A 22,404-nucleotide genomic window follows, 5' to 3' on the forward strand; every position below is an offset into this window, starting at 1 on the left:
TTTTGTCCCTTCCGTCCCATTTCCTTCCTTCCATCCTCTTTTCTTATTAACTAGTCTTTCCTTCCTTTCCTTCGTGTCCACATTTTATCATTCCTTTTTATTTACCATTCCCTCCCTTCCATTTCTTTCCAACCCCCTCCGCATATCCAGCCCTCCCATCTGCTCCCTCCTTACTGTCTCTTCCTACTCCACCTCCTATATAACTTGCCATTCATTCTGTTTCAAATTCCTTCTCTCTTTCACGTTACTCCTCTCTCCCCCATCCCTTCGTTCCTCCTTCAGGCAGCCTCCCTTCACCCCTCACTTCCTCTCATCTCTCTCCCTTCCTCCCGTTCCTTCTCCTGCAGGTAGCCTCCCTTCACCCTTCGCTTCCCCTCATCTTCATTAACGTGGCTGCAGATTTCACGAGATCACGACCATCTTACACGAAGTTGGGGATTTGCTTGATCTTTATCTCACCAAACACCTGAGACTCCTCCTGAGGGTTCACCTGAGGCTTCACCTGCCCATCAAGAACACCTGTATTCTCACCTGCCTCACAAACGACTCTACTCTCCCCTGTCTCTCCAGAAACGCCTGTATTTTCATGTCTCCCCACAAACGTGTAGGTTTTTTTTCTGGTCCTTCCCATAAAACATTTATATTCTTACCTGTTTCTCCCCACAAATACGTCTGCTACCCTCCACTGTCTTCTCTCACAAACAATTCTACTTCACTCTGTCTCCCCACAATACCTCCCCTGTGCTCCCTACAAAAACTACCATCCTTCCCTGTCTCCCCACACATATTCCTACCCTCCCCTGTCATGTACTCTCCAATACCTCCCCACAAGCACTTCTGCCCTCATCTTTTGTCCCTTTAAAAACTTCCTTCCCCCTTCCCCCACAAAGTATCAGTCACTCCCCAGAAAAAAAAAGTGAAAAAAAGGGGGGGGAGGAAAAAAAGTGGAAAAATACGTGTGGCAATAAAATTCCCCCCAGCAGAAGCCTCGCATTGCCTCAGCCTCGTGTCTATATTTAGGATTTACAACCCTTCTGATGGTGTATCGAGGTGCTCACTCCCGCCGCCTGCAGAATTTGTCGTGGCTGTACGGTGGCCTGGCAAGTGTGCTGTGTTGTGTGGTGTGGCGTGGTGTTGTGTTGTGTGCTGTGTTGTGTTGTGAGTGTTTTGGGTGTTTTCTGATGGTGGTGGTGTTTTTTGTTTTGTTTATTTTGGTTTGGTTTGATTTTTGTTTGTTTGCTTTATTTTTGGTGTTTTTTTCGTGTATTTGTTGTATATATTTGTATGTTTGTTTGTTTGTTTGGTTGGTTGTTGATGTGTTTGTGTGTTTGATTGTTTGTTTATTTATCTATTCATTTATTTGCTTGTTTTCGATGTGATTGTGTGTGTGTAAGTTTTTTTTTCGTTTTTTTAATTTTTTTCGCAGATACACTCCTATTCTTTTTTTCCCTTAAGATAAAAGCGCTTAACTATCACGCGATACACACTCCTATTCTTTTTTTCCCTTAAGATAAAAGCTCTTAACTATCACGAGACATGCATACAATCTTTCCTGTATCTATTTTCCTTTTTTTCGCTACAAGAAATGAACGAAAAGTCAAGAAAAACACATCAGTACAAATAGACATGAATTAAATCAAATAAAGAGCATAAGAAAAATGAAGAAGAATTGTTCATGAGCAGCCAGAGAGTAAGATGATGAGTCGTGAATATTTGACGTGATCATTAGTTGCAGGCTGTCATGGATTATGCAGCGGCCAGACTCCTGCCGCCCTGCACGCCTGGGAGTGCCTCGCCAGGCAGCCAGGACAGGGACAAGGAGGTAAGGGGTCAGGAGAACATTAAGCAGGATACAAACAAAGGGGAAAAAGCAGGGAAACAAAAAGACCCAATGTTAGAGCAGTAAAGTCTTAGAAAACAATATTAAAAAGACCAGGAAGACAGCAAGTCAGTGTTCAGTGTTCAAACAGACGAACCTTATAAAACATCAAAAAGAACAGGGAGACCATAGAAACCAGTATTGGAAAACGATTTTAAAAAGACCAAGAAGACCGCAGAAACCAGATTTAAAATAGAAAAATCTTATATTAAAAAACATGATCATAGAAACGAATGTTTAAACAGAAAAATTCTTAGAAAGCAATTCTAAACCAGAGTTAGAATAGAAAAAAAATCTTATAAAGGCAATATTTAAAAGAATAAGATCACAGAGACTAGTGTTGGAACCGTAAGATCTTAGAAAACAATATTAGAAAGAAGGAAAGCAATAGGAACGAGTGTTAGAACAAAGAATCTTAGAAAACCTAATTAAAAAGAGCAAGAACACAGAAAACAATAATAAACCAGAAAGATCTTAGAAAACGATATTAAAAAGAAAACGGGTATCACAGAACCCAGTATTAGAAAGAGTATATAAATCTTAGAAACATTACTGAATAGGGAGATGACAAAGCCCAGTGTTAGAAGGAAAGCTACGAAATTACGCAAGATAAAACTACAAAAGCGAGTAATAAGGAAGAGCCTGAGAACTTGTGTTAAAGGGAAACTACAGAAACTATTATAGAGAGAAGTGCAGAAAACTGGAAATCCACATTAAAAGAGTTACACACGAGAATCAGAGGAAAACTAGAAACCAATATAGAAAAGACAATTAGAAAGCAGTATGAAATGAAAACTAGGAAACACTAGAAACCAGAAACCATTATTAAAAGAAAATTAAAGAGACAAATTGGGAAAAAAATCTATTAAAGGAAAAATAGAAACTAGTACTGGAAAGAAAACTATAGAAACCAGTGTCAAAAGAGAACATATTGCCCTTCAAACTCTTTCTCTCCCCCGTTCCCCCTCTTCTCCCCCCTTCCTCTCCCCTTCCTACTCCCCTCTCCCCCCACAATTCCAGCTCCCTGACCCGGAAAACTTCGAAAAAGTGGCGTTTTTTTCCTATTTTTTTTATCGATTCGCTTTTCAGGGTTTTTTTGTTTTCGTTTTTTGTTGAGAGAATATATGAGTGTGTGTGTGTGTGTGTTTTTATTTTATTTATATATTTATTTATTTATTCATTCATTCATTCATTCACCAAAACGTTAATTCACTTATTTATCTTTTCATCTGTCTCTATATTTGTAAATTCACTTAGTGCTCTGTATACTCGTATATGTAGTAATCTTTGATCTTTCCATGTACTTGTTTATTTTATAGTTCGTTATTTGTTCACTCAATTACACAATGTTTGAATGTATATGTGTATATATGTTTGTATGTATGTATGTATGAATGTATCCGTATACTTCTCCCTTTACTTGACACACGATATTGTAATCAGATCCCCTCCTTCACTCACGTTTCCTCCTCGCCTCCCTCGCCTCCCTCCTCTCCCTCCTCCCCTCACCTGACCTCCTTCATCTCACCCCAGCCACTGCTTCCCCCCTCACGCCTCCCCCGGGTGTCTCCTGGCCGCCCGTCACCCACAGGCGTCTGGTCCACTGGGATGTATGAAAATTTATGCCTCAATGGTGACACAGGTAACCATTTTTTTTTACCTCTGAGGCAAAGAATTTATTGGTGAAGGGAAGGAAATGACTAGATACCTGGAGGAGCGACCCGCGCCCGCCCGCTTGCCTGGCTGCCTTCCTGCCCGCTTGCCTGCCTTCAGAATTCGGAAATGCAAGTAATGAATGGACCGCTCGATGCTTTAAGAGACAAGGAAAGGTCTCTCGTCTCTCTCTCTCTCTTTCTCCCTCTCTCTCTCTCTGCCTCCCTCTTACCCAACGTTACTTTCCCTCACTTGTTGCTTTCTTTCTCGCCAATCTCCGCACTAAATTTTGCACTTCGCTCAGCACGCAAAGGCTGAACAAGACCTCCATCCTCTATACTCACGACTCCTTGCAAAGATCAAAACGTCCTAGGCCTCATATTCGCGCACCCATATCACTGCATCCTCCTCTTACTCCTGCTCGTCCCACGGATTCGAAAGACAGTAATCGTGGGTCTAACGGCTTAGTGTGGCAAGTTGGACCCGCTTTGGGGCTTCCAGCATTTAGTGGTGATGAATATGTAAGTGTAGGTAGGATGCAACACTCATTAACACAGTATTTGCAAGGGATGGTGTAATGATGATCGGGATGAGGGAAAAGAAAAAGATTACGAGAGAAGAGAAAGGAGAAAAGGAAGATGACAAGAAGGACGAAGTAAAGCATTAAAAGAGACATGATATACAGTGATATATCGGTAAGAGTATGTATTGACGGATTAGCGCGGTTAGTTGGGATGCTGCCTCATGGTGGCTGCTGTGTTGTGGTCACAAGTAGGCAGTGCGTTAATGAAGGGATGTGGTGAGCCGCCCGCCAGCCAGCCAGCCCACCAGCCAATCGCTCCATTACGCGCTGTACATGATGAGGGATCACCGGTTGTCTCTCTGACCAACTGTACTGCATGATTATCTCTGTCTCTCTATCCCTTTATGTGTCTTTCCCTCTCTCCGTCTCTCTCTCGCTCTCCCCATCTCTTTATCTTATTAATCTATATTATGAAAACTAGTTTGTCCAAAAGATACATACAAACACTTAAGAAAATGCTTTGTTGGCGCGCCTCAAAGTTATTATGGGAGTTCTAATCACGTTGCTCAATTTAATATTGTCTCAAATGTGGGAGAGTATATTCAGGCAGATAATCCCAGAGTTTGTCGATGAAAGGGATGAAAGAGTAAAGGAAAAAGGTTAACTCACGCGTTAGTCAAGTGAATAGAATAGAGATAAAAGCAAGTGGTAATCTGATAATTAAGGACACCATTATTATTAATCTTTAGAAACATTTCTTTTATATCTGTTATTTCCAAATTCTTATCGGTCTTCTGTTATCGCCGTAACCTGTACTGCTTTTCGTCTTTCAGGGATGAGAGTGTTAGTCTAGAAATTAAAGACACCATTGTTATTATCTTTAATTTTTTTTTTTTTATTGTCAAATTCTTGTTAATCCTTCATTTGCGATAACCAATACTATTTCATGAGGCATGTTGTTAAGGCTCCAGTAGTTTCATAACTGATGGCTTTCTGGCGTACGCAGAGAGGTGGACACCAGACAATAGGTAACACGTGGATTGGCTTCGTGGATCACTGTATTTTTAGAGGAAGCAGAGAAGTACGTAGTAGGAGGGTGTGTGGGCGGCGCACAGGTGGGCAGGTGGAGGCAGGTAGTGCACGTGGCGCTGGCAGGTGAGGCCCGCTGCTCCCCCGCCTATAATATCCCATCATCCTTCTTTTTCTTTCACCGTGAGAAAGTTTATAATGCGTTAAGGAAAGCACGGAGCAGCAACTGGGTGAATGGAGGTGCGAGGCGAGACGCGGCGCGCACCACTCACACACTCAATAAAGAAAAAAGAATTACCATAAGGTGTGCACAATAATACTGTGTCAAGACATATGCATGACTCGGTGTGTCTCTCCACCTTTCAGTGCCGCGGGGAGCGTCAGGCGCCGAGCCAGAGGCTGTAGGTATCTCTGCTAATGGAGTCGTCGAGTGTTGCACAGACGCCTCGAGGTGAGTTACTTCGTCAGCTGTGTGTGTGTGTGTGTGTGTGTGTGTGTGTGTGTTGGCTGTGTATCCTATGCTTCGGAATGTCTTAAAGTTTCAAGATCACTCGTTTTACTTGGTGTTTAATGTAAGTCATGTATTTTGTTCTTTAGCAAAGTTCTGTTTCAGTTCCCCACACTCCGTGATTATCTTCGCAGTAATGGAGTTGCATCACGAAATGTTTGAAAATTATGGTTTAACTTTACATTTATTATTATTATTATTATTATTATTTCTATTATTATTATTATTATTATTATTATTATTATTATTATTATTATTATTATTTTGTTGTTGATGTTATGAACAGTACATTTGAGGTGTTTGTAGAGGCAGGCTCTGGGTGAAGGAAAGAGGCGGCGATGTGATCGTCGGTGGGGCGCCGTGCCTCCAGGGAGCAGCGGTGAGGCGGCAGTGGTGGTGAGTGTTGCAGGTCGTGACAAGAGTTAATCCATTCAGTGTGGCGTGTGGTCTGAGGACAGTTGTGACCTGACATTTGGTGAAAGTTCAAAGTGTGACCAAAACTTTAAAGGGTTTCTAAAAGAGGCGGCGGGCCGTGATGAAATTCTTGGCATTGCAGTTGAGGGCAAGGCTTGTTAGGCAGTGCGAGGCGGCAGGCGCTTGCTGTTCCTTGTAGGGCGAGTGTTAGTTGTGAGATGCAAATTGATTGCTGTGTTACAATTTTCGGCATAAGAATTTACTTTGTGAATATTTGCATGCGAGGCTTGAAGGTCAAGAGCAGTTAGTGGGTTAACACAAGGAGCTGCTGTGTGTCATTACGCGGCCCAGGGGAGAGGTAGGCGCCGGGCCGCGCAGGGCACACCGCGGCGCGGCCTTCATTAAGGAAACAAAATGGAAACGCTTTCAACTTCCTCTGCGGGAATTGATGCACCTTCCCGTGTACACGCGTGCCTCTTTACGTGCTTGTGCGTGCAGCGCCGCCTGACTCCCTTGGATGCCTCACTATATGAATATATGAAAGGAATGTAAGTTATAATTATGTAGTAATATATATATATATATATATATATATATATATATATATATATATATATATATATATATATATATATATATATATATATATATATAATGAATGAAATAGGCAGTGAATGTGAGTGAAGAGGAGGTGAGTGCATGTGTGTGATGGGCGGCGGTGAGGGTGTCGCTGGACGCCCCTGCAGTGTCGGTATGAGCAGCGCGAGGGAGTGGCGGGGAAGGCCAGGTGAGGAGGAGCAGGGCGATGGAGAGGCTCAGGCGTTCGTTCATCTCCTTGAATCCATGTTCTAATGATTGTCAAAGTTGATTTACCTGCACCCGAACGACCGCCGCCATAACCAGTACTGGGCAGCACCAGGCCGCGGCTCTGGTCGCGCCGTGACGCCGTGCGCCGCGTAGCGTCGTCGGCACCAGCGACGCCGTCTGCGGGTGGAGGCGCCGGGCCGCTGAGGGCGTGCAGGAAGGGTACTTACCTCCGTGGCCCGGGCGAATCCGTCTGTCGTAGTTGGCGAGCAGGCTGTCCAGCAGGTTGGTGACGTTCTTGCTGAAGCCCGAGGCGGAGTACGTGCTGCTGTAGGCTTGAGAGCGTCCCAGGACGGCGGAGAGCACCACCACCACACACCACCATCGCCACCACCACCACCACCACATTCCTCGCTCATTCCCCACCATGCTAGTACTGACGCCCTACGGCTGAGCGGGGACAGTATACAACATGGGTCACTCGCCCGAGAGTCGCCCTTGGGCGCTACAGCAGGCGGAGAGCCACCCAAGGCAGCCGGCACGGAAGGGGCGACCTGAGGGCGCCGCAGAGACCCCCGAGGCTTAGCCCAGGACGCTGCCGCCTGCCCCGCCCCCGCCACCTGCTGCCCACCATCCCGCGGGTCACGTCACCGTGGCGCAGGTCATCATGGCCTACGCGGAGGTCACGCTAGAGGAAGGAGCATCAACAGGTCGGCGTCACAAGTCAAGTACCAAAGTAACAGTTTCAGCAGACCAGGACGGGCCTGCTGACGTCACATGACGGGGCAGGAGGCGGCAGCAGCAGCAGCAGCAGGAGCGGTAGTAGTAGTAGTAGTAGTAGTAGTAGTAGTAGTAGCAGTAGTAGTAAAAGTAGTAGTAGTAACACAACAACGGTAACTTAGGTCACCGGGCAGGGCCGCGACGGGGCAACCCAACACTGCCCGGTGCTTGGGCACGCGGCTCCGATCGGCTGGTGACCTCTCCTGGGCCGGGCTGGAGCGAGGTCATCCCAGGTCATGCTCGGGGCGGCGGGACGGCCGGAGCCCGGAGAGCGCCAGACTGGTGAGCGGCGCAACGACGTGGAGTTGTCGACGAGGGGGCGACGCGGCCAGCACTGAGCAGCTCGGCCCTCACCTGCCGCCCGCTGCCCCCTCCCCTCCTCTCCCCGCCCCGCGCGGGCTGCCACCACCACCACCACCACCACCAACACTGCCACCGCCACAGTCACCGCTGCCGTGCAGCAGCCTTGCTCTCTCCTTCCGCGGTAGCAGCGTGGCGGTGGCCTCAACAAGTGCCACGAGCGGAGGAATATTCGCCCTGCCGTCCCAGGCAGGGTAGCGGGAGCCGTGCCTCCGCGGACACCTGTGTGGTTAAAGACACGACGCAGCTCAGTGAAGAATGAAGTGTTCTTGTCCTGCAGGTGTGCTGAATACATGCAAACACCCGCGTCTTGCTGAGTGCTGCCTCGACTCTGGTGCCATTACTGCCTCCCTGATTGGCCTTCAGCACTACCCGCGCGGTCACCTGCCTCAGTGGGTCGCGTTCATGGCCCCGCCGTGACCAGGGATTCCCAGCACGCCCGGTCACAACTTCCGCCTCGCGCCTCCCCTGTTCAAAAAGAAAATGAAGCTGAACAGTGAGCGTCGCAGCCTCATGACCTTCTCCCTCCCTCCCTCCCTCCCTCCCTCCCTCCACCATATATCCCCTCCTTCCTCCTCTCTCTTCCCACTCTTCTTCCTCCTCTCTCTTCCTACTCTTCTTCCTCTTTCCTCTGAACTCTTTTCCTTGCCTATCCGCTTCCCACTCCCTTTGCCTCTGTCTTGCGATAGGGACATGGGCAGGTGTGGCACGTCCTCCTGAGTCTCCCTGCGCTCTCTGGCCTGTCACGAGGAGGAAGTGGCGGCTCGTGCGGTGGTGTGAGGCTTGTACCGCTGCTATGGGTCGTTCCGATTCGCAACCCGGATATATGAGCGTGGCTGGGGCTTCCTGACCGGCGGCGCTGCTGGTGGTCTTATGGCTCGCGTTATGCTGCTAGTGGTGTTACGTTGCTTTTGGCGTTATTAGTTTTGTGTGTGAGGTGAATGTTCGTGCGTAGGGAAACACATCGACGTGCTTTTGTTATTGTCAGGTAGCTGTTTGTTGTTTGTGTGTGTGTGTGTGTGTGTGTGTGTGTGTGTGTGTGTGTAGCTCAGGACTGCATATCCACATAAAGGGAAGGCAGCATTGTTCCTGTCCTGTCCCCCAAAGTCCCTCTCGCAATCATTACGGAATCTCGCCTTCTTGTGTTGCAGAATTCATTGCACTTAGGTATATTTCATCAGCCCGCTCTGGTAATGAAAATATCAGCGTGTTAGCGAGTCTTGTCTGGCCTTTGCTTCCTCCCTCCTCTGTCACAGCGTCTCTGCGCGGCCAAAAAGAAAAAAAGAAAATAACTGTTTACACTTGTAACGAGTCATGGAGGAAGAGGAGGACGCTGTGAAGAAAGGCTGACTCGTAAAGGTGACTTGTGATGCTTCTTGGTGGAGATAATACAGGGTTGGTGTATGTTTGTGGTGTTGATACGTGTTGCCTTGAATTGATAAGCTGTTGTTGTTGTTGTTGTTGATGTTGGTGGTGGTGGTGGTGGTGGTGTAATTTTTTTTCCTCTCGTCTTTCCTATTTTTTTCAGTTTTGTACTTTTTTTTCATAACGTTTTTTTTCTTTGGTTCGCTCTTCATCTTTTATTCCGGTCCGTCTTGTTCTTTGTGGTGTTTATTTTTTTGTCCTTTTCTTTCTCTTCTTTACTTTCTTTCTTTCTTTCCTTCTTTCTTTCTCTTTCTTTCTTTCTTTTATCACGTTATTCATATGACATGCATCTTTTTAGCTATTCTACTCTTTCCCCCTTTTCTCTTCTTTCTTCTTTCCTCGTCTCGTCTGTTCTTGTCTCTTCTATTCTTTAATTTCTTTTGTCCACCATTCCTCTTCATTATTATTCTTTGCTCTCCTCTCCTCTCCTTTCATTTCTTCTTGTTTCTTCACCTCTCCACTCCAGTCCACTCCACTCCATTCCTCTCCTTTTCCTTCCATTATCCCCACTTCCATTCCTCTTCCTTCCCCTCCACTATCTCCACTCACCTCTCTCTCTCGTTCTCTCTCCACATCTATACTTTCCTTTCCATTCCTCTTCCCCATTTCTCTACATTCCTCTTCCCGTCCCTCCTCTCATCTCCACTCCTCTCTTTCCCTTTCTCTCACCACGCCTCCACTCCTCCCTCACTTCCTCTCCTGTGCTCTCCTGGGCCAGCCTGAGGGTGCTGAAGGCGAGATCCACGGAGCCAGTAATGATGCTATAACACTACAAGAGGCTGGACTCCAATCTCACGTTATCACTCGTTATTACACCCAGCCAATGACCCCTACCAGTACTCCAGGGGTCCCCAGTAACTGTCTGACCTTCCCTTTCTGTATATCCATGGCGGGAAGGCCTAGAGTACCCGCCAACAGTCTCTAGAAGCATTCAAAATAGTGGTATTTTGGTCCCTTAGCGGCTGTGAGACCCCAAGCTACGGTACTCACACACCACTTTTTGGCCAATTATACCTGAGACTCTTGAGGGCTATTCTCTCTTATCTCTCTCTCTCTCTCTCTCTCTCTCTCTCTCTCTCTCTCTCTCTCTCTCTCTCTCTCTCTCTCTCTCTCTCTCTCTCTCTCTCTCTCTCTCTCTCTCTCTCTCTCCTCTCTCTCTCTCTCTCTCTCTCTCTCTCTCTCTCTCTCTCTCTCTCTCGTTCTCGCTCTCGCTCACTTTGATCATCTTTGCGCCTTTTAGCTTTCGAAGGAAACGGAAATGTACGGGTTTTATTGTTTTCATCAGAGAGAGAGAGAGAGAGAGAGAGAGAGAGAGAGAGAGGATGGAGGCTTGTTCTCCGGTGAAATGAATTGGGGTGTGTGTGTGTGTGTGTGTGTGTGTGTGTGTGTGTGTGTGTGTGTGTGTGTGTGTGTGTGTGTGTGTGTGTGTGTGTGTGTGTGTGCGCGCGCGCTTATATATTTCTCGCTCTCTTATTCAATATGTACTTTCTCTCTCTCTCTCTCTCTCTCTCTCTCTCTCTCTCTCTCTCTCTCTCTCTCTCTCTCTCTCTCTCTCTCTCTCTCTCTCTCTCTCTCTCTTTTCCCCCTATTCTTCCTCCTTATCTTCACCTTCTCCTCCCCTCTCATCCTTCACCCAACACACACACACACACACACACACACACACACACACACACACACACACACACACTGCATCGCCCTGGCCACCACCACTACATCAAGAAGCGCTCCAGACTTGCTGTGTAATGTATCCTTATGTATTTTTTGGTGAGTCGGGAACAATACTTCACTCAGCGGACACTGTTTTACTCCGTCGCTTGAAATATTTTCCTCGACATCATTTTGGTCTATTTTTTCACTCATCTATTCTTTCATCTTTTTTTTTTCTTCACGTTGTTGACATAATTTTGACTTATTTTTATTTTATTTTATTTTATTATTTTTTTTTTTTTTTCTTTCCTCCTTGCTGGCGATTCCTCTCAAGTCTGTGTGTCGCCGTAAAGTTGTCAAGGCATAATGTTTACAGAATAATCGCTCTCCTTGAATGACGCCACGCCTGGACACTGACAGCCCTTCCTCCTCCTCCTGCTCCTCCTCTTCGTTGTTGTCGTCGGTTCCTGGTCCTACAATTCTAGAAGCTTGTATCTTCCATCAGGAGTGTTTTCAAAGGCCACGGAGATGGTTAGCCGGATTCATACGAGTGCTTTTGTACCACTAGTGATGCAGAATCAGTGTTAAAACTACCGCTAGAATGATGAGAACACCTTTGAAAACTCATGAAAGCGTCCCTGAAGATTCCGGTACCTTCCATCATTCCCCGTTAACCTTTTCACTTGCTACACAGTGTCATCCCCATAATCACTTAAAAATTTTTCAGTCATTTGTTTTCATGTTAGTCTCATGAATATATTTTTTTATGTAAGAGAATTACTGGCCAAGGGAAACAAAAAAGAGGGAAAAAAAGACTTGAAAGAGTTCAAGTCATAGGAAGGAGAAGATACAGAAATAGGCAGGGAGTTCCAGAGTTTACCAGTCATGTACACCAGAAGATACGAAAATTACTCTCCTTTCCACTCTTTTAATTTCTGTATACCCTGGAGACAATTTTCTTTACCGGAGTAGTGAAAGAGTTACAGATAGTTGGGATAAGAATACAGCTCCTTCAATTCCTCCTTAGCTGGAGAAGGTGGTGGCCGGGGATGTCTTGTCTGATGGCCGCGGCGAGTGTTAGCAGTCACCGGGGGCTTGTTGAGAATGACCTTCCTTTTCTTTCCCTTGTGTCCTTTCCTCCGCCTCTATCTCAACAGCTTGACCTTTTCCTTATTTAGTCTTTACTTTTTTTTTTTTTTTTTTTTGCCTTTTCTTTCTTTTCTCCCGTTTTTTTTTTTTTTCTTTTTCTCCGAGCTCCGGTCTGGTGGAGTGGCCAGGAATTTGTGAACAAGGCGTCTTACCACTGAGTCCATTTTGTCCCTTTAATTGGCCACCTTGTGTTGCGACCACGTTGTTATGGCTCAAGGATTTTTTATTTATTTATTTATTTTTTCCATTTTCTTTTTAAGTATCAGAGAGACATCAGAGGTGAAAAGAAGGATGAAAACCGCTTAACCTGCCGCTCATGGAAATCAAAGAAAGAGTAAGAAAGAAAGAAATTGATTGATAAATAAGTAGATAGATAAATAGGGTCGTTATTTTAGTTCAGAAATCATTCACTCAACTTTCCCTTCACCGTCTCGTCCCGTCATGGCTCCATTTGACCCCTTGTATTGAATTAGGCGCATGAAGCATTATAAGGAACACGGAACACGTGGAAGCCTGGAATCACATGAAAGCCTGGACCGCGAACCATCCTTGCTCCATTCCCGCCCCTCATACAAGAAAAGGTACGGGGAACATGGAACAGACCACCTCTCTACCTGGAATACTAGACAGGGGACATGGAACAGACCACCTCCCTGCCAGAAACACAAGACAGGGAACATGGAACACATCACCTTCCCTGCCAGCAACACAAGACAGGGAATATGGAACGCACCACCTTCCCTGCCTGGAACACTAGACAGGGGACATGGAACAGACCACCTCCCTGCCAGAAACACAAGACAGGGAACATGGAACACACCACCTTCCCTGCCTGGAACACTAGACAGGGGACATGGAACAGACCACCTCCCTGCCAGAAACACAAGACAGGGAACATGGAACACACCACCTTCCCTGTCAGCAACACAAGATATAGTGACATAGAATACAAACCCACCAGCTGCCCTGCCTGGAATACTAGGGAGAAGGGACATGGAATACAACTCCTCTGTCTGGAATACTCAGTCTGGAAGGGACGTGGAATCCAAACACACAACCTTCCCTGGCTGGAATGGCTCTGGATGCCACAAAATGCTCCCTAACCACCAACTATATAATTTTCTGGTGGATAGAACTCCTGGCTTCCATCACCTCCACTTAACACGCCCCGGTGCAAGCACTCACCCGCAGAGCTCCCTCACTGTCCTCCTGTCCCCGCCAATCCTTCCTGGTGGCGCCGTGGCCCGGGAGACGCAATGACTCCGTGTCCCGTGTGCCTGCAAGCTGTGGAAGTGACCAGGTCGTCCGGGATGCTGAGGCAAGTGGAAATGTTAGGTCGCTGCTCACTGGGTATAGCTTAGTGTTTTGTCCTTATAGTTTTGGTTCTCCTTCTTCTCTTGTTCTCTCTTTTCTTCTCCTCCTTCTCCACCTCTTTCTCTTCCCTACGCCCTCTATATTCTTTGTTTCAAAAGGCAAAAAAAAAAAAAAATGAAATGTAAAATATTAGTCAAAAACTTTATCATCATCAAGAATCATTCCACAGTGTTTATAAGGTATATCGGTTATTTGAAAACACACACACACATACATTACCAAAATACGTAGACAGAGAGAAGAATTATAGAAATGAACATAGAGAGCGAGATACTAAAAAAAAAAAAAAAAGAAAATAATAAAAATCCACGCGTGCATTTGAAATTTGGAAAGCTAGTTACCTTTTAGCATAATCACAACCACCACCACCATCACAACCACCACCACTACCACTACCACCACCACCACCACCACCACCACCACCACTACGAGGCTAGACAGGCAGAACATTACATCCACCACCACTAACAGCACTATCCCCCGTCACTACCTACACCACCGCTACACTCGCCACACGGGACGCACCACAGCAAGGGGGAATTAATCTGTGCTTATTGTTGGCCCGTCACGGCTGAGCGGAGTTGCGGATAGGCTGAATTTAGGAATGTCAAACTTTTACCTTTACAAAAATTCATTCCCGCTTTGAAAAAAAATTGTCACGTGAAAGTATTGCTTGTGACTGAGTGTGTTGGCGAGTGAGTGGGTGAGATGTGTGTGTGTGAGCGCGCCCCCTTGTGAACCCTATTCCCAAACGCCTCAGCCCTTTTTCTCCAGTATGACTTTTAAGATCTGTAGTGGAAATTATTGGAGGTTTTCAAGTGTGATTTTATGATTCTAGTGATGATTTAATAAGTATTCTACACAGTCAGTAGAAAAACATTTAAGAAAACACGCCAAATAATTTCTAAAACTTTTAGCAGTAGTCTCAGAGCTCCGAGTGTTTCAGAATATGGATCTGTATCTTTGTTGTTTGTCAGTTTTCTCACCGGCCTGATGGTCTAGGGGTATGATTCTCGCTTAGGGTGCGAGAGGTCCCGGGTTCAAATCCCGGTCAGGCCCAAGCGGTTGAGATTTTTATCTTTTCTTATTCATTTATTTTTTTTTCGAATACAGAACATTATGAATGGTGAAAGTACAGCATTAGTGTGGTGTTGTGCCCTTCAGGACTTGGTGGTGTGCGTGTGTTGCTCGAATACGCACGTGGCCTCATGACAACCTTAGCACAGCACACTCCCCACTCCAGCGCTGCGGACAGGCTGCGCGTGGCTCCCCCGCCCCTTGGTGCCGCCCACCTCTGCCGCCCCGCCGTGCTGCACTGGCCAGGCTAAGCGTGTGTGCTTCTTTTCTTTGTGTCTCAGGATGGCTGGTTGTTTGTCTGCTTGTCTGGCTGTCTGGATTGATGGTTGGATGGCTGACTGGCTGGATGGATGGATGGCTGGCTGACTGACTGGCTGGATGGATGGATAGATGGCTAGCTGGCTGACTGGCTGGCTAGTCATCTGGGTGGCTCTCTCTCTCTCTCTCTCTCTCTCTCTCTCTCTCTCTCTCTCTCTCTCTCTCTCTCTCTCTCTCTCTCTCTCTCTCATAAAAGGTTGCTAATCCCCTCAAACAGAATCTCGTGCATGTCTGGCCAAGGTCTAGACTCTTTATAGACACGAGTGGCCGTGGTGTGGGGGCTGCTGCTGGTAGTGCTGGTGGTGGTGGTTGTCGGTGGTGGTGGTGGTGGTGATGGCTGGACCGGGAGTGAGTGAAAGGAAATTATGGTGAGAAGAGAAAAAACACGTGTGGCTGTTGACTGATGGCGTCTGCAGGCACTGACCTATATTTACCTTGCAGCGAGCACAACCAGGCGGCGGTTCATGATTCAGTGATGCAAAGCGTAAAGAGCATTAGTGGCGGCTCAGTCTAATATACGTGAATGAGAGTGAGCCAGCGACGAGGAAGGGAGTGAATGCATGACTGGAAAGGTGTGGTGACTGTTGCTCCAGGAAAAAATGAATGAATAAATATATATAAAAAATGAATAGGTACTAAATAGATAAATAGAAAGATCGTAAGGGAGTTCTGAATAAAAGAAAAAAATGGAAGTTATATGACTTGCAAACTGTCTTGAATGTTACTACTACTACTACTACTACTATTATCATTACCAAAGCCTTAAAGTAGTATCATCATTATCACCACCGTTATCACCGCCATCATCATCATCACCATTATCACCAGCAGCAGCAGAAACAGCAATAGTAAACATAATAACTAACATTAATATCAAATAGTTTAAGCAGAAGTTAATGGAACATTTTTCTTTAGCTTTTTGTAATCCTTGAGACAAAACAATAATAGCAGTAATTGAAGTTGTCTTTGGACCATTACCACATTAGTACCACTTGCCGCTCCTTTCACAACCAGAAACACCCAAAAAACAAACAGCCATTACCAGCCACAGCCAACCACATTACCACAGCTCTCACCACAGACAGCCACAGCCACACACACTCCCTCCACAGCCGCCACAGCCAGTTACAACCAGCCACAGTCGCCCACAGCCAGCCAGGAAGCCGTAAAACATCCGCCATTCCATCAGTCACTCCTCCCTCGCTACATTTATTTATTTATTTATTTTTTTTTTTATTTTTTACATTTTCCATCGAATTTTGAAGAGGAATAAATAGAAGGACGCTGAAGGGGTGAGCTGGGGTTGAGCTTTGGGGGTGAAGGGGTGAGTGAGCTTCTAAGCGATTCATCTTGGTAATCACGTCGTTAAAGAGCTTTTTTTTCTGGTAATTAACAGCTTAATGAGGAGGTGGTGCTGTGTGGAAGGCCCGAGCGTGATCCTGGCGCGGCCCTCGCTCTCCTCTCTCTCTCTCTCTCTCTCTCTCTCTCTCTCTCTCTCTCTCTCTCTCTCTCTCTCTCTCTCTCTCTCTCTCTCTCTCACTCTCTCTCTCTCTCTCTCTCGTGCGTGGGGGAGAGAGAGAGAGAGAGAGAGAGAGAGAGAGAGAGGTGGTAAAGGAAGCCATTTAAATTTTATCACTTCTGAACTAACGTAGTGTGTGTGTGTAGTCAGTGGTCCTTCATCCCCCACACTACATGTTCTTCTCTCCTCCTCCTCCTCCTCTCTTCTCCTCCTCCTCCCTGCCATTTATCTTCATTAACCCACTTCAGCAGTAACCCAAGATGTGTTCTGGCTTGCGGCAAACCTTTCATTAACCTGCCGTCTGCCACCTGCTTCCTCAGTGTCGCCTGGTGCCTTTGGGTCATCGCGTGCCCTTCAGTACAGTGGCCGGGTTTCAAGACACTTCTCTCGTAATTTTTTTTATTTTTTTTATTCCTTTTGGTCAGTTTTGTTTTGGGAATGGTATATTTTCAACGGGGCTTCTTTGCTTTCTTCGTCTTTTTTTTTGTTACTTTTGTTGTTGTTGTTGTTGTTGTCCATCTTCGCTTTGTAAACACGAGGTGGGGGGGAGGGCGGTCAAGGTCACAGAAATGGCGGTAAAAGACCTGCTAAGTTGTCGTTCCCTGGGGAAAAAAAAAAAAGTAAAAATAAAAAGTAAATCGGGGAAAGATGTTATCGAGAAAGTTTGTAGTTATTGCTGAGTTTATGATAACCAAACTGAGCCTATACCAACTGTAACCCCTCTCTCTCTCTCTCTCTCTCTCTCTCTCTCTCTCTCTCTCTCTCTCTCTCTCTCTCTCTCTCTCTCTCTCTCTCTCTCTCTCTCTCTCTCTCTCTCTCTCTCTCATTTTTCGTGTCCTTTTTTTTTCTTATTGTTGATTTTCTTTTCTTTTTGTTTTCTTATTCTCTTTCCTCCTCCTCCTCCTCCTCCTCCTCCTCCTCCTCCTCCTCCTCCTCCTCCTCCCCCTCCTCCTCCTCCTCCTCTTCTTCCTCCTCCTCCTCCTAACAGCATGTTAAGGATCTTAAAGTCTGTTGCTGTTTGATCTTCCTTTGTATTCCTTTGTATTTTTTCACCTCCTCCTCTTCCTCTTCCATCCCCCAACCTTCAGAATTAACCTCGCACTCTCTCCCTCTCATGTCGCTGTTACATCCTCCTGTCGAGGCGAAGAACGAGGTGCTAAAAGTGATCCTATCAACTGTGACCTTTCCTCTTCTCTCCTCCTTCCTTTTTGCTGTGTTTTTTTTTTTCCCCCTCTCGCACTCTCTTTCTCTTCTTCCGCTGCTTGCAACAACTGACCTTTCACTGCCTCCACCACCGCCATTCAGGTTGTTGTTGTTGTTGTTGTTTGTTTGTTGTTTGTTGTTGCATCCTGTCCCCTTCATCAGTCAGGACCTTATTCTGAAACTTCTCCGTCACACATCCAGTACTTTCAAAAGATTCTACCTGAAGTGACACAGATTTTAAGGAGTTTTATGGTTCCAGTGGCAAATTAACAGGATTTCTACATTAATAACAATCGAAATACACTTGAGAATCTGGCTAATCATCTCTGTGGCTTTGGAAATTACTTGTGGTGAAAGAGCCAAGCGTTTCTGAATACGAGCCACTCTTGGGACCAGCAGGAGGTTGTTGTGTCAGCGGCCAATAAAACCTCTTACAGCCTCGTGGTGGATATTGTCCAAGTCGGGGAATGTTTGAGGTACACCGTCTTGCCTTCTTACTTCTTCCTGTTGCTCCACTCAGGTGTTACCACTGCGGATCACTGGTCTCTGCTTCAGTCTTTCCAATGCCTTTTCTATTACGTTAGTCATCCTCTTGTTCTTCCGTCCTACTTTTTTTCTGGTACTGCGGATCACTCGTCTCTGCGTTGTTTTGTGTCTTATGTTACCACTTTCATCCACTTGTGTTTCTCCAGTGGACCTCTAAACATTCCATTTGGTCATTCTCTCTCTCCCCCTGCTGCCTGTTAACTCAATTTCCAGTGTCTTCACCCTTTTTATTATTACCTTATTTTTTTTTCCTGTGTTTTCTTCTGTTACCCTCGTCACCAGTTTGTCTGTCTTCAACGCATCCATAAGCATTCTCTTTGTTCATCCGCTCCTCCTGTGCATAGCGCGGAGCAGCACATCTCGTACAGACACCAAAAACTTTCCGCTCCTCTGGGCTCAAAACACGAATTTGAACGAAAACAACAAAGTGTAAAATGAAAGAACGGTCCTGATTGAAGGCTATTTTTTTTTCTTTTTTTCTTTTTTCCTATTTTTTTTTTTTATCGGAATTCTCATGTAAGAAATTCGTACGTGAAAATTCCAGGCTGTTTTGTTGTGATGGCAGACTGGATAGTGCTGTGGCTTGGCTTGTGGTGCTGTGATGTGCTGTGCTGTGGCTGGACCGTGATTGAGTGGTTGTTCTTTTCTTTCTTTTCTTCCTGTTCTTTTCTTTTTTCTTTTTCTTTTTTTTTTTTTTACCTGTCAAAAGATTCTGGTCAAGGGCACACGAATAAGAGAGAAAATTTTCAGTAAACCGCTCGCTTCCAAAAATTTGATTATAGAAGAAAAGGAAAAAGGAAAAGAAAAAAGAAATTGAGAAAAAAAGTTAGCCATTTCAGTTAAGAATGTGTTTTGATGTAATAGCGCGGCAAGGACTGTCATTCTCTCTCTCTCTCTCTCTCTCTCTCTCTCTCTCTCTCTCTCTCTCTCTCTCTCTCTCTCTCTCTCTCTCTCTCTCTCTCTCTCTCTCCTCCTCCTCCTCCTCCTCCTCCTCCTCCTCCTCCTCCTCCTCCTCCTCCTCCTCCTCCTCCTCCTCCTCCCTCCTCCTCCCTCCCTCCCTCCCTCTCTCCCTTCCTGTCTCTCCCTGACCCACACCTCCGCTCCCTTCCTCGCCGCCGCCTTGTATTGGGTCGTGTCCAAAATTAAAATTACTTTTTTCTAGGGGGGGAGGGAAAGAAGAGGAAGGGGGTGGAGAGGAGGGTGGCTGGAACCTCCTTTTACTTGGTTTCTTTTCGGAAGCGTCAGCGTGGGTCAGTTTATTTATTTGTTTATTTATTTATTATTTATTTATCTATTGATGACTGTGAATTATACGTACATTGACTTTCAAGGAGATTAAGAGATGACTGGTTGAAAGATGAACTAGTATTAAACCATTAATATTTCAATATATTTATAAAAAGAGAGAGAGATAAAAAGACTAGTACGTGATGGAAGAAGTAATTCAGGTTAAGGTCATTATTCAGAACAATACACATACACCTTTACCTGGCGTCCATTAGTACAGGAAGCGCAGCAAATCAGGTAAAGAGCTCCGGTGAACGTGAACAGTAACGTGACGCGCCAGGTAGCTGGAAGGCGGAGCAGCATAGACAGACAGACGGCAGACAGGGCAAGCAGGTGAGGGGCAAGTAGATGGCTGATGGAGAGCCGGGCACCCCTCACGCGTTCACTCACAGGCACAGCTTCACCTTCAGACGCGTCACGTAACTAAATCAAGTGGGAAAAAGACAGGAGGGCACGTGATCATCTCCTCCTTTTCCTCCTCCTCCTCCTCCTCCTCCTCCTTACCCTTTACTTTCCCGTGTCTCTTACTTTATAGTAGAATTAGATAATGTTGAAGACCACAGACAACTTCGTGGAGACCAGCATGCCTACTACTGTTTGTTCTTCCTTTGTTATCCTTTGTGATCCTTTTCCTCCTCCTCCTCCTCCTCCTCCTACTACTACTACTTCTACTACTACTACAGTGTTACTTTAGCTACTAATACTGTCACTGTCGCTGCGTTACACGTGGTCCCATGTGGTCTAGTGGCTAGGATACCTGGCTTTCACCCAGGAGGCCCGGGTTCGATTCCCGGCATGGGAATAAGTATTTTTAAACTTAAATCTGCCTTTGTATAGATTAAGAGCTGATCCGATGCAGGTATTTAAGCGGACAGAGGATATAACAAAGGGTGGTGTCTATTCGGGGGGCTGTGCTGTGGCTGTAAGGGACGTATAAGGGCTGCCCAGTGGGTGAAGTAGGGCAGCAATCATCCCGTGCTCTCTCACCTGTAATCTGTTTATTCCGTGCTCGCAGAATTATGAGGATCGCACCTGGATCAGTGAACGCGAGAATTGGGTTTTGCTCCAATCTGGCAGCCGCCGCTGACGTGACGGAGCGGTGGCAGTGTGTTTGTCGCAGTTATCAATGCAAAGCCAGGGAAAAAAAATGTATTGCTGATGGACACGTGGCGCTGGGAAGGTTGTGATTCACGCCGTGTTTTGCTCTCGGCTGGCCACAGTACTATGCTGCTATTTTTTTTTCTTTTCTTTCTTTTTCTTTTTCTTTTTTTTCGAGAACTGCTGGACGATCGATGTTGGTGATGGTAACTTGTGAACTTTTATGAGAAATTCTGTCCCAAGAGGCGCAATTTCTCGTGATTTGTACTTTATGGCGCTGCTACGTGATAGTACTTCTTATTGCTGAAGTTTGTTAGAGCATCGACATGTGAGGCGACATTCATCCAGCAGGAGGGAGGTGTGAGGGCGACACACTCACTGGTATCGTCGTGCCGTGAACAACACCTCTGCAAACTTTTTCCGATACACCTACCGAGACTTGAATACCCAATCTTTCCTGGATGTAAGACCCATATTCTGAAACGCTTTGCTCTCTCATCAAGGCTGTTTCCAAAGGCCACAAAGATAATGAAACGGCTTTTCGTTGACGCTTTTCCATTGATGACACAGAAATCTAGTTAAACTATCATTAGAATCATGAAAAGACCCTTGAAATTCCCAATTGCTTTCACTAGAGCGCGTTGAAACTGTCCAAGATTAGATGCCGAAACGTGTGGCAGTACCAGTACGGCCGTGGGCAGTCCTGTCTTAGAGCAAAGAATCCCTCATCTTTACAGCTCACGTCCCGCGCAACGAGAGACTGACTGCTCCCTCAATCCTTACCGCGCCGCCCCCGCCCCTCCCTTCCCCTTCCCCCAGCGCCCTTCCCCACCAGGCCCGCACACCCATCCTTCCCTGGAGATGAAGAGGACATTACTCTTCATCATGGGACGTGTGTGGGATTAGCAGGGCGAGCTGTGTTGCGCCTCACCCAAGTGGCCGCCACCCCCGCGCCTGCCACCTTCACACCAACCTTCCCCGTGGCTCATCAGTCTTAATGCCGTACGGCGCACGCCCGCACACATGACGCAGCGTGGCCTCCATTGTGCCGCTGGGGGGCTCATCGCACGCCAAGGTGGGGAATCATAACATCGTGACTTTTAGATTTCGTGAGCTGCAAGTTGTGTGTTTTTTTTTTTTTACTTTTCCGCCTATTTCTTAATACGTACAAAATAAATAACTGGCTTGAATAGCGACAATTACAGTTAAGAGAGAAAGCTTCCTCTGCCTCTGTGGGACTAACCTTGACCCTGCATCGAGCTCAGTGAGGCAGGGAAGGGAAAGGAAGAGGAATGGATCACTCATGCCAGCAAGTCATGCTATCACAAGGAGTGTTTGTCTTCCCTCTCCATCACCATTAAAGCAACGGGATGTTAACTTTTTCATCATCTACCTGTTCTTTGCAAGACGTTCTGCCTTATTAGTAGAAAAAAAAAATACCAAGAGCACGAATATTTTTTTAAGAATGATAGTTTAAGAAAGGTTATACGTTTAATAGGAATGAAAGGCACCAATACAGAACAGTCCTTAAGAATGGGGATTTTCAAGGATGTTTTCATAACAGCACTGATAATTTAAGAACCGTTCTGCATCTATACGAAAAAAAAAAAAAACACGAGCAGGGATAGTCCATCTCAGTGGCTTTCAAAAACAGTCCACACGCAAGCCTATAGCGTTTAATTAACAATACGCGTCTTAGTGTGAGTATAGTTTGACACAGGGAAGGCTTGTAATGGGAGCATCTTGTATTGGGACCAGCATCTCCAGTTTCTCCGCGGCTCCTCGTCCAGCAGAGGGAAGGAGCCTCG

General features: G+C 46.0%; 1 protein-coding gene and 2 non-coding genes across 3 annotated transcripts in view; all 3 read left to right on the forward strand.

The window, feature by feature from the left end:
- Positions 1-22,404, forward strand: part of LOC135103332 (gamma-aminobutyric acid receptor subunit beta-like) — a 277,770-nt gene that overhangs the window by 163,792 nt on the left and 91,574 nt on the right. Inside the window, exon 3 of the mRNA XM_064009358.1 lies at positions 5,451-5,535. The gene's annotated coding sequence lies outside the window, so the exon portion shown is untranslated. The remainder of the gene's footprint in view (positions 1-5,450; positions 5,536-22,404) is intronic.
- Trnap-agg (transfer RNA proline (anticodon AGG)) lies at positions 14,536-14,607 on the forward strand. Its single transcript has one exon. It is a non-coding gene; the product is annotated as a tRNA-Pro (tRNA).
- Trnae-uuc (transfer RNA glutamic acid (anticodon UUC)) lies at positions 20,229-20,300 on the forward strand. Its single transcript has one exon. It is a non-coding gene; the product is annotated as a tRNA-Glu (tRNA).

The sequence above is a fragment of the Scylla paramamosain genome, chromosome 9 (assembly GCF_035594125.1).
Source record: "Scylla paramamosain isolate STU-SP2022 chromosome 9, ASM3559412v1, whole genome shotgun sequence".
In the NCBI taxonomy this organism is placed as follows: domain Eukaryota; kingdom Metazoa; phylum Arthropoda; class Malacostraca; order Decapoda; family Portunidae; genus Scylla; species Scylla paramamosain.